The sequence below is a fragment of the Panthera onca genome, chromosome B3 (genome assembly GCF_046562875.1).
Source record: "Panthera onca isolate mPanOnc1 chromosome B3, mPanOnc1 haplotype 2, whole genome shotgun sequence".
NCBI classification, from domain to species: Eukaryota; Metazoa; Chordata; class Mammalia; order Carnivora; family Felidae; genus Panthera; species Panthera onca.
In genome coordinates this window covers 102,983,992-102,996,558 of record NC_138344.1, presented here as the reverse complement: position 1 = coordinate 102,996,558, position 12,567 = coordinate 102,983,992, and the positions used below count along the sequence as shown (strand labels likewise).

At 41.1% G+C, this 12,567-nt stretch overlaps 1 long non-coding RNA gene across 1 annotated transcript; it reads left to right on the top strand.

Moving 5' to 3' along the window:
- The first annotated feature begins 5,423 nt into the window (after window positions 1-5,423).
- On the top strand, window positions 5,424-9,861 carry LOC132669891 (uncharacterized). Its single transcript, XR_009606256.3, has 3 exons — window positions 5,424-5,543; window positions 8,411-8,468; window positions 8,993-9,861. It is a non-coding gene; the product is annotated as an uncharacterized LOC132669891 (long non-coding RNA).
- Window positions 9,862-12,567: the final 2,706 nt, after the last annotated feature.

Sequence of the window (12,567 nt, the reverse complement as noted above, 5' to 3'; positions counted from 1 at the left end):
GACAAACTATGCTTTAAAAAAATCTATGTAGTCTGTCAGGATGGTTTCAACCAGCCTCCCAGAAGGCTGTATCAGAACCATTTAGGGTGTTTTTTTTTTTCCCCTCCTAAACTATGGGCATTCACTGCTTCCTCTCCCAAACACACATTTGGATAAGCACCCCCACCCCCATTTGGATAAGCACCCATTCCTCATTGACATGACCAGGGCAAATGTGTGACAGGATTTCTTCAAGATGACCAGTTCCCAGGGCTGGGATGGGCATCCAGCACACCTGCCTCCATGCCCATGTGGTTTCTAGTGCCCTCAGCACACGGTGGGAGCCAGGTGATCAGGTCCCTCCTGACTCTGTCACCTCACCATCCCCTAGTCAGTACCTGTATTTGAGGTGTTGTGACAAATGGGGAGAAAACGGGTGGGGACATGGGGAGTGATGCAAAGTGCTGCCTAAATGTAATTTGCTATCATGATGAGTAATAGTCTTATCTGACGTGAGTGCTAATGCTGCCACAGGACAGGGTCTGGAGAAGAAAGGAAGCTGTTAACCAGGGGCAAGCAAATCACATCTTGCTTTGTTTGAAAAAAAAAAAAACATATTTATAGCTATAGGAAAGAGGAAAACAAATGACAATTAAGGACATGAGTGACTTCGAGGTGAACCCGTTACTTCCTGAGAAGTTTGAAAATGCTCACTGAGGTAGAAATCCCCTCAGCTTTGTGTAACAGTGGTGGCCATCGTTTTTCCAAGAGTTCGCGAGTACCAAGGATTTATATTTGATTTCCTTACTTTGTTTTCCCTCCGCCTGATTATTCTACTGGAAAAACTGTGTGGGTTATGGAGAGAAAGAGGAAAAAGACAATACCACTATGGAACAAGTTGTTACTAAGAGGAACCTGTGATATGGAGTGAGTAGACTTTAGGAAGATACATAGTAACGTTTGACCAAAGTAAAAAAAAGATTTCACTGACAAGCCCACTAGATTCTGTTAAGGGTTGGCCCTGTCTTTTGTTGACATATCACACTCTACTTTCAATGACAGTTTTATGGGCTTTTCAGAAATTAAAACAGCAATAAAAATAATTACATTAATGCCTCCACAGATGTGTTGGGGTTGTTTGATATTCTTGTAATATTTTAAGTCCTTTGCATAATCGGATTAAGCAACATGAACACACAACTCTAGAGCGAAAGGCCACTGTCATCCCAGGAAAGAGACCAGCATTAGCAAACAAATTAATTCCTGGGTAAACCAGAGAGAAAGGAGTAAGGCTTTGATCCAAGACTTAATATTTTCAAACCATCTCCCAGTTAAATTAAAGAGCTATCTCCTGAAGCAGATCAGTGGAAACCAGGCTCTACATTGCATCCCCTTCTACCGCTAAGTGTCCCATGGAAACAAACACATGCTCTTGAAGTTGCTGACCTGCCAAGTGAGAAAAAAACACATTATGTGAGTGTGAGGAGAATTGGTGCTCCAATTTGAAACAGTTTGTCATTTTTCCCCCTTCATGACCTTGGGTAAATGACTTGAGCACCTTTGAGCAGGGTGCTGCCTTTCCCACACTATAAAAATGGCTATTATGCCTATCAATCATGCAGAGGTGCCACAAGGCTTAATTTATTAGTTAATGTTTGTGTTACACTCTGCAGCTCTTAGATGGAAGGTGTTATAGAAATGCAAAGCAGCAATATATTATCTAAACATCTGCCTCCTCAAATAGCTCTCCAGAAAGTGTTCATGGCTACAGCACAATGATTCTTCCAAAAATGGATAATTTTGTCCAGGTCTTCCTTGGTCTGTAAATTGTTTCGCCCTCCTTCCGGTGCACAGAGTGTCTATGCAGAATACACTCGAGTAGCTGTGCTTTCCGTCTCCAAAATGGCCCTGTGGGTGCTGCTCCCTTGCACCCAGGCGCTGCAATTCCTTATAGGTCTCCCCGTTTCCTCCCCACAGCCGCTCTCTTTGTTCTTTACTCCAAAAAGCCATTATAATTAGGCATTTCTTTTTTCCTAATGTTAAGTTCATTTATTTATTTTGAGAGAGACAGCGTGAGCAGGAGAGGGGCAGAGGGAGAGGGAGAGAGAATCCCAAGGAGGCTCCATGCTGCTAGTGCAGAGCCATATATGGGGCTCAAACTCACAAAACTGTGAGATCATGACCTGGGCCAAAACCAAGAGTCTGATGCTGAACCGACTCAGCCACCCAGGCACCTGTAAGCATTTCTTTTGATGATTAATTTTATATATGGGCATGTTATATCTAACCCAAGGGCTTGGTGTTTTAAAATTTGGCAGTGAATGGGGCACCTGGGTGCCTCAGTCAGTTAAGCCTCCAACTCTTGATTTCAGCTCAGGTCATGATCTGACGGTTTGGGAGATTGAGGCCTGCATTGGCCCTGCACTGACAAGGCAGAGCCTGCTTGGGAATAATCTCTCTCTCTGCCCCTTCCCTGCCGGTGTTCTCTCTGTGTCTCTCAAAATAAATAAATAAACTTAAAAAATAAAATAAAATAATAAAACTTGGCAATGAAACCAGGAGAAATCACTTAAAAGATTCTTGAAAATAAAAGAAGAAAATGCAAAAAAAAAACAAACAAACAAACAAACAAAAAACTAGTCCAAGCTTGAACATGTTTCGATGAGACTTAATTAATGGCTACATTGCTAAAGATTATATTGGAGATTATTTCTGCTAATATTAATACTGTCCATAATTTTGTTAAACTCTGTACCCTACCCTAAAGCAAGTGGATATTTATTCCTATATAAATTCCATAGTTCCACGTGTATGCTTGGATTTGGGTAACTCCTTTCCCAAACACAACTAGAGAAAGACAACAAATAATAAATGATCTCAACATACTGTATTCAAAGGTCTTCCTCTTCCCACATTTTTACTTCCATTTCAATTTTGAGAGTATTTTTTTTCTTTGCGTATTATTCCTCAACCCTATTGTTTATGGTTATAGGAATGTCTCCATATGTACCTGGGATTTGTTTTAATCAGGTTTCCTGAGATGACAGACATGGAGACAATGGACTTGGAAAGAGTTTGTTACTTACAAGGCCCAAGAGGAGGGGGCATGCAGCTCCATGCAGGGCCACCAGGGGAAGCACCGGGCAAGGCAGGAAGCAGAAAGAGCGACCAGAAAAGTGTGGCCCAGGGACTCTATTGTGGTTCCTGGTGGAAGGACTGGGTGAGGCAGGGTAGGCAAGTTTGAACAAAGGCAGGCTCTGGGCTATGAGTGGTCTCCAGTTGCCTAGTACTTGGCCCTGGGGTGATTTGGGGCAGGGGAAATATGGGCTTGGTGTGTGAGGTTTTGATAAAGGAGGTAGATGGGAATATGGATTTTGGATTAGTTGGTTTGTGTGTGAAAGGTGTGCTCACAGGCAAGTTGTTTGCTACCCCAGCTCTGGAAGGGCAGTCTCTCCCCATGTTCATGTGGTCCCCAAGATGTCAAACATCATAAAATATAAAAAATAAAAAAACATGATTAACACAGGGAGATCTTGCCTGGCATCTTCCAAGAAAATCTTTAAGAATTTGGCTATACAAGTCTCTCACCTTTTGTTTGGTGATAAAACATATGCTTTATACAGAGAAAAGTTGTGGAAATAATCATGAAAACAGCTACCATTGATGAGTACTTACTATATCTAGCAACTGGTGAAACACTATATGTACTATGTCATTTGAAGTATTAAACTCTAAGAATGCCAACATGAAAAAGAAAAGTTTAAGTTACCCTTTTGTCCTTATTTATCTGTTGTTTCATGGTAAAGCATCTCAAGGTAGGGTTTACAAGAGGTTGACCCAGATGGCTTTGAAAGAGATAAATCAGCATGTTCTTCCTTCTTAACAGAGATGAGTCAGCCTGTCAACACTCATTTGTGGTGTTGTAAAGCTGCTCACTTAAGTGCATAACCTGCCATGCTTGGTGTTAATTGGCTGTTTGAATTAACTCTAGCATTACTTGGAAGCTCAGCTCTGATGCATGGCTCCAATTGAAAGTCTCTCCATCTGTAATGTCCTCAGTTTGTGGGTAAGCGTTCTTAACCTGGCATAAAACAGACAGTTATCACCCGGCATAGGTACCATCACTGCCCAAACCATACCCTTAGCCAGTATTGTTTTGTCTGAGCAAGAATGCAACCTCAAAATCTCTGTCAACACAGTTCTCTAGGAATTCACAACCAATTTTTAGAATTTAGTTTTTAGAGTTGTAGATTGAAAGGTAATCAATAAATTAGTTTATTGACTATAGAAAATCAGAGACATAATTTAATACTTCTATATTTATAATGAATCTTTGTCTTACAAAATGTGTAATGTAGGTTCCTGCTAACCCAGAAAGCTAGGTTAACCCTAAAGTGACCGGTTCTAGGCTGAGCCAATCACAGTCCTTGCTGGGTCTCTTCTGCTGGGGTGTCAGATGAGATTGTTTCTACTGGAGATGCTAGGTCAGGAGGGTATAAGGAAGGCACTCGCGGTGGAAGACATCATGTGAGCTCAGCCAAGAGATGGAGAGAGAGACAGACAGAGACAGAGACCTTGGGTCCAAGCGAGATGGACCACTGAACTTCCTAGGCATGCACGAGAGCCAATAAATTTATTTTTCTGTCCCCGTAGGCTAGTTTAAAGTTGAACTTGTAACCAACAGACTTCTAACTAATAGAAGAACATTTAAAAAAATATATCGAAGGTATATTTTTACTCTATAGAGCTATTTTCTAAAGTTCCAACAGTTGGACACATGCTTAATATTGAGGAGATACATGATTCATATAAGGAGATAATATTTACTGAGCTTACCATGTGCTAGGTATCGTTCTAGGCACTTAGCATGTAGTGAATCATTTCATTCTCATAAAATCATTGGAGGTGGGTATTACTAGCATTATTATACAGATGCGGAAACCCCCACACTGAACACTTGTCCAAGGTCACAGAGCCTATATTTGAATCAGGCAGAGTCTGTGCTCTTAGCCACTAAGCCAGTACTTAGAGCCTGGTTCTCTCCTCTCAATGGGAAAGTCTTTCATAATTACGTCTAATAACAAAAGAGAACAGGCACAGTATCCTTTCTCCTTTCCATGCCTCATATGCCTCCCTGGACCCTGAGTGCTGTTCTAACTTCCAAAGATGAGCAAGAGAGTCTGTTCCAAAGATGAGCAAGAGAGTCTGGTCCCCCTTTGTAGGGGTGCTGACGGCTCTGACTCTATCGTTGGCTCGCCATCTTCTTCACGCCTGCGCAGTGACCTCCCTCGGAGCTACGTGTTCCAGGCCCTAAGAGGTTAATGTAAGCCCTGATCACAATGAGAGAAGGCTTGTTCTGATCTTCCCTAAAGTGGCGCACAGAAGGGCCCACTGTAGATAACTAGTAGAGATCCTCTGGAGCACAGATGGCACCACTTTAAATAACTATGCTGTGACCTCACCACTGTGCCCCTCCCTCTATAAAAGCTGGGGGTAAGGCCCTGGCAGGGTGGAGAGTAGTCGTGCGGTCTTTGGATTGTTTGCCTGCTGGATTCTTCTTGTCAGTAAGTTACCCTGGACAAAACTGTAAACACTATGGAGCGGCTTGTGTCATTTTGGTCTTAAAGTGCCTTCTTAGCCTGGAGGTTCATTACTGACTCTCTTGTACCTTATAAAACCTTTGCTATGAGAATCGCTGCCCTTTAGATTTGGGAAGAACATTTCAGAAGAAATTCTACACATAAGCCTCAGCCTAAACAGGCATACCCATCCTTTCATAAGTACGTAAGGGTCTTGAAAAATGTTACTAAACCAGTGATGAAAATACGCAGGTGAACCTTGGCAGTATGCAATAGAGGTAAATATATCCAAGAAAGCCAAATGTTATGAGAAAGGTTATTCCTACTGCTCAGGGACTGGCATTGAAAGCAGGAAAATCTGTGCGTAGCAGGGTGCAGTCACTGGGCTTACATTTTCGTTGATTGCAGGGAAGATTCCTCTCCAAGTTCAAGTTCTCGCTGCCCTCTGTCCCAGGCCCCAGTAGAATTGTCCAATCCGCTTTTGGCACTTAGTTACTTGATTACCTGCTGAAATCCTGCAATTGCTACAGCTGTTGCTATTTTCGCTCCTAGAATTTATGAGCAGGGGAGCATCTCCCTCGCATCTGCTTTGGCTGTTGCTTTTGAAACGAACGGTAGCGCTGACGGGGAGGGCATGCAGCCCCAAGAGCTCTGGGGTGGGGGGGGGGGGGGGGCTGAGGACCGCTAAGAGAAAGAGCAACTCTTAACTTTGGAATGAGAATAGTAGCAACGTTAAGTATGCACATCTTTTTCCCTGAGGAATGCCAAGTATTTTTCAAGAGCATGAACATTAAAATAGTGGCACGGTTTGTAACATCTAGATGCTCTGCAGTGGGGTGACAAGAGGTTTGCTTTTCAAATGGAGGGGCAATGTACGGAGAGAATACAATTATCTTTAAAGGAACTTGTTAGCTCAGGGGGATCTTCTTTTCAGATGCTTCATAGGTAACAGGGGAGACAGAGGGCTGGGAGAGAGGGATGCAGAGAGAAAATAAGGTGGTACTATTTCTATAAGCATTTCTGCACACTTTTCTTAATGGGCACTGACCTACACTCTGGTTTCCTCAAGGTCGAAGATAAAATTGATTTTTAGCCAAGGAGCAAGCCCGCCAGACACCTTTATGAGTCCTCAATTCTATGTGGGCTCTGATTTGGAGAAGGCTGTTCTCCTGCTTCCCTGGGCATTGTCTGGCCTCGGGAAATGGCCAATTGCAAAGAAAGTTCACTAAGGATAATAAGCTATTTTCCATAAAGTCAGGTACTTGGGATTAGTTGGGGCCACTGGCTCTTTATGCACAAGTGCCTAGAGTTACTGACTAGCGAACCTCAGAGCAAAACTGAGCGTCTGTCCTGCCTGAGCAGCAGAGCCCGGACCGTCTCTCCATTTCCATGTACAACACCGTCTTCAGAAGACGCGGGGAGAGGATGCATCCCCCAGAATAAATTCTAGTCAATTCCAAGTGAGTCTCAAGCCCCATTAAAATAAAGTTGAATTAACAAATCACTGCTGTATGGCACATTTAAAGTAGAACCGTTAAATGCCATGAGTTCGTGTTTTTGTGAAGAAAGATCATTTGAAAGTAAAAGGAGAGGGGGAAAAAAGAACAATTTTGGTACGTGGTTGTCAAAGCTTGAGGAACGTTAACTTTTTGAGCAGAGGAGAATTTTTTAGGGCCCTACAATAGAAATTAAACAAAAGCTGCATGGTTGAACCCCACTCTTGTTCGGTGGCCTCAAATACAGGCTTGGGACTCTTGCTCCTACGCAGGATCCTGCAGCAGACTAATGCTCTCACCAAGAATAACTAGAAAGGCCATAAAGTGAAATGAAACGTAAGATACAATTTAAAAATTCTGTTAAAAGGCATAAGAGGGCAGCTGATGCCCATCCGCAACTAGGCAGGTCTATACTTAGATTTATAGGATCACAGAGAGGTGAGCTATTGATTTCCAGGTTCCTTTACCCTGAGACATTTGCAGATTGGGGAGCTAGAGTCAGAGCCTGAGAGTCTCGTCTTGGCACGGAAGACGGTAGAGAAACCAGTCTTGACAGTCTTCTAGGGTTTGAGAGACCAAGTTAGTAGAGGGTAGCAAATCACTAGCCACGAGCATGAGGATGCTAGGAGAATCCATTAGCATGTTCCATGGAAGGAATGGAGAACAGTGATGAATTCTGTAAGAAGGCAAAGTAGAGGTCAGATAAGAGAGCTTCCACTGAAAGTTAGGATGAGGAACACCTTTCTTTAGCAAAGGTTAAGTGTTCCAGAGTATTTACACGTGATACTTAACTGTTATACAAGTTAAGTTACCTTAAAGTATTGGTTAAAATTTTATTATAAAGAGTGAATTATAGGGGCGCCTGGGTGGCTCAGTCGGTTAAGCGTCCGACTTCAGCTCAGGTCACAATCTCACGGTCCGTGAGTTCGAGCCCCGCATCGGGCTCTGGGCCGATGGCTCAGAGCCTGGAGCCTGCTTCTGATTCTGTGTCTCCCTCTCTCTCTGCCTCTCCCCTGTTCATGCTCTGTCTCTCTCTGTCTCAAAAATAAATAAACGTTAAAAAAAAAAGAATGAATTATATATATATATATATATATGTATATATATATATATAATCTCACCAGTGCATGTAGATATATAGTAATATATACATAGTTAAATATTTAATTTGTTTTCAATTAACATACTTAACATAAATGATATTTCTACCATGTTCAGTCTCTTTGAAGTTGAAAGCTTTCCTTCACTGTCTTCATGCGTCACTTTCAGAGGAAAAGAAAGGGTTTGATGGACAGAATCTGATTCTGTTTGGGTTATCTGAAGCTCTAAACTAATGGATTGCAAATTGCCTTGTAGGATGTGGCATGTTAGGCCATTGGTGAAATGCAAGCTCCTGGGAAATCAAGCTGATGCTGTGAGTATAATGTACACAGGTCAGTGGTGCCTGACTACACTTATATATTATGCAAGACATAATGCTACGAGTGGCTTTGTATTTATTAGGCAATTTTTGTCTGACACATTTATAAGAATGGCTCTCATTGTTAGATATTGTTAGTGATCTAACTTGGAGAACATTTTCTATTCTCTTTCAAGCTTCTGGTTTGGATTAAAGAGTATTAAGATGGAAGTTGAGCTATGAGTCAGGTTTTTTTTTTTTTTCCCACAATGAAGCAGAAAGATTGATAAGGCTGATAGGACGATAACTGTTTTCCATAATCCTAGATTTTATCATTTTTTCTCATTTGAGTAATTTTACCCATTTAAGCTTTTTAAACTTATGCCACTAAAATATTGCTTTTACCCACTTACGTATTAGGGATCTGAATGAGAAGTCATCTGATTTTTTGAAAGTGTTCTACACTATCTACACTTTGAAAGCCATTGGTTTAGTCCAATTTTTAATTTTTTTTAATGTTTTATTTATTTTTGAGACAGGGAGAGACAGAGCATGAACAGGGGAGGGTCAGAGAAAGAGGGAGACACAGAATCCGAAACAGGCTCCAGGCTCCCAGCTGTCAGCACAGAGCCCAACACGGGGCTCGAACTCACGGACTGCGAGATCGTGACCTGAGCCCAAGTCGGCCGCTTAACCGACTGAGCTACCCAGGCTAGTCCAATTTTTTTAAAAGTTTTGATTGTAATGAGAACACTTTACGTGAGATCTATCCTCTTAACGAATTTAAGTATATATTATTGTTGGCCATACTTAAAATGTTGTACAGCCCTTTAGAGCTTTTTACTTGAGTCTGGTCGACACACAATGTTACGTTAGTGTCAGGTGTACAACACAGTGATTCAACAAGCTTATGCATCAGGCTATGCTCACAGCAAGTGTAGCTACCATCTGTCCCCACATATCGCTATTACAGTATCACGGACTGTATTCCCTATGCTGTGCCTTTTGTTCCCATGATTTATTCATTCCGTAAATGGAAGCCTGAAACTCCCACTCTCTTTACCCATTTTGCCCAAACCTCTATCCCTTTGCCCTCTGGCAACCATCAGTTTGTTCTCTGTATTTATAGGTCTGATTCTAACTTTTTGTTGATTTTGTTTAGATTCCACTTATGGGTGAAATCACATGGTATTTGTCTTTCTCAGCCTGACTTATTTCACTTAGCATAATACCCTCTAGGTCCTTCCGTGGTGCCTCAAATGGCACAATCTCACCTCACCTTTTAAATGGCTACATATTATCTACCCACCGCCCCCCCCCCCGACCCCTGTGTGTATGTGTATGCATGTATGTGTACCACATCTTATCCATTCATATATTGATGGACATTTGGGTTGGCTATCATGAATAATGCTGCAGTAAACAAACATAAGGGTGCATATAAATTTTTGAATTAGTGACTTTCTTTTTCCTTTGGGTTAATATCCAGTAGTGGAATTGGATCATATGATATTGTATTCGATTTTTTGAGGAACCTCCATATTGTTTTCCACAGTGGTTATACCAACTTATATTCTCACCAACAATGCAAAAGGGTACCTTCCCCCCAACCCCCCACATCCTTGCCAACACTGGTTAGTTCTTTTTTTTTCCCCATTCTAATAGATGTGAGGTGATATCTCCTTGTGGTTTTGATTTGCATTTCCCTGATGATGAGTGATGTTGAACATCATGAAGTGTCTGTTGGCCATCTGTAGGTCTTATTTGGAAAAATGCTCACTTCCTCTGCCCATTTTTTCATTGGATGTTTTTTGTTTTTGTTTTTTATTTTGGTGGTGTTGTGTAGTTCCTTATATATTTTAGATATTAACCCCTTATCAGATATATCATTTGCAAATATCTTCTCCTATTCTGTAGGTTGTCTTTTTGTTTTGTTGATGGTTTCGTTCGCTGTGCAAAAGCTTTGTAGTGCCAATAGTTTGCTTTTTGCTTGTTTCCTTTGCCTTAGGAGACTTACGTAGAAGAAAAATGTCTTTATGGCTGATGTCAGAGCAATTATTTCCTGTGTTCTAAGATTTTTATGATGTCAGGGCTTTAATCTGTTTAGAGTCTCTTTTTGTGTATGGTGTTAAAAGGTGGTAGAGCTTATTCATCTATTCATCATATTTAACAAAAATATCATGCCTGTTGGTTAATAACACCCCCCCCCCATATCTGCCTCCCTCCTTATCCCTTAGTAACCACCATTCCAATCTTTGATTTTATAAATTTGACTAGTTTTGATACTTCATATAAGTGGAATCACGTAGTGTTTGTCTTTCTGGATCAAGCTTATTTCACAGCATAATGTCCTCAAGGTCCATCCATGTTGTCACATATTACAGCATTTCCTTCTGTTTTAAGGCTAAATATTATTTTGTATACATATGCCACATTATCTATTCATCTGTCAGGGGACATTTGGGTTGTTTCCACATCTTAGCTATTGAGAATAGTGCTGCAATAAATGGGAGTGCTAATATCCATTGAAGATTCCGATTTCACTTCTTTTGGATGTAAACCTAGAAGAGGGATTGCTGAGTCACATAGTAGTTCTATTTTTAATTTTTTGAGGAACTTTCTGTTTTCCATCTGTGCCATTTTGCATTCCCACCAACAGTCTGCAAAGGTTCTCGTTTCTCTACATCCTTGCTGACACCTCTGTTTTTTTTTGTTTTTGTTTTGTTTTGATAATAGTCATTCTGACAGGTGTGACATGATACCTCACTGTGTTTTTAAGTTTGCAAATTCTAGTTAACATGCGGTATAATCTTAGTTTCAGGTGTACAATATGGTGATTCAGCGCTTCCATACAACAGCTGGTGGTCATCACAAGTGCGCTCCTTAATCCCCATCACCTGTTTCACCCATCTCCCCACCCACCTCCCTTCTGGCAACCATCTGTTTGTTCTCTATAGTTAAGGGTCTGTTTCTTGGTTTGCCTCCCTCTCTCTTTTCCCCCTTTGTTTGTTTTGTTTGTTAAATTCCACATGAGCGAAGTCATATGGGATTTGCCTTTCTCTGACTAATTTCACTTAGCACAATACTCTCTAGCTCCATCCATGTCATTGCAAACAGCAAGATTTCATTCTTTTTTATGGCTGAGTAATATTCCATCACATATATACCACATCTTCTTTATACATTATCAGTCAGTGGACACTTGGGCTGTTCCTATTTCCATAATTTGGCTGTTATAGATAATGCTGCTATAAACATCAGGGTGAATGTATCCCTTTGAATTAGTATTTTTGTATTTTGAGGGTAAATACCTAGTAGTGGAATTACTGGGTTATAGGATAGTTCTATTTTTAACTTTTTGAGGAACCTCCATACTGTTTTCCACAGTAGCTGAACCAGTTTGCATTCCCACCAACAGTGGAAGAGGGTTCCTCTTTCTCCACATCCTTGCCAACACCTGTTGTTTCTTGTGTTGTTGATTTCAGCCATTCTGGCAAGTGTGAGGTGATATCTCATTGTGGTTTTGATTTGTATTTCCCTGATGATTGTGGGGATTTTTTGTTTGGTTTTTTAATGTTTGAGAGTGAGAGTGCACGTGCATGGATAAGGGGCAAGGAGAGAGGAGAGAGAATCCCAGGCAGGCTTCACCCACTTTCAGTGCAGAGCCCAAAGTGGGCTCAATCTCATAAACCATGAGATCATCACTTGAGCCAAAATGAAGTGTGGCATGCTTAACCAACTGAGCCACTCAGGTGCCCCTGATTGTGGTTTTGGTTAGCATTTTTTTTGATTAGTGATGAACATTTTTTCATATACCTGTTGGCCATGTGTATGTCATCTTTGGAGAAATGTCTGTTCAAGCTCCTCAAGTCTTCAACCCATTTTAAAATTAGGTTATTAGTTTTTTCTCATGGAGTTGTATGATCAAATATATGGTTTGCAAATATTCTCTCATTCTATAGGTATCTTCTTCATTCCATCATTTCCTTTGCTGTGCAGAAGCTTTTCAATTTGAGTTCCACTTGTCTATTTGTTGCCTGTGCTTTGGGGGTCATATCTATAAAATCATTATCAAAACTAATATCATGAAGTTTATTCCCTATGGTTGCTTCTG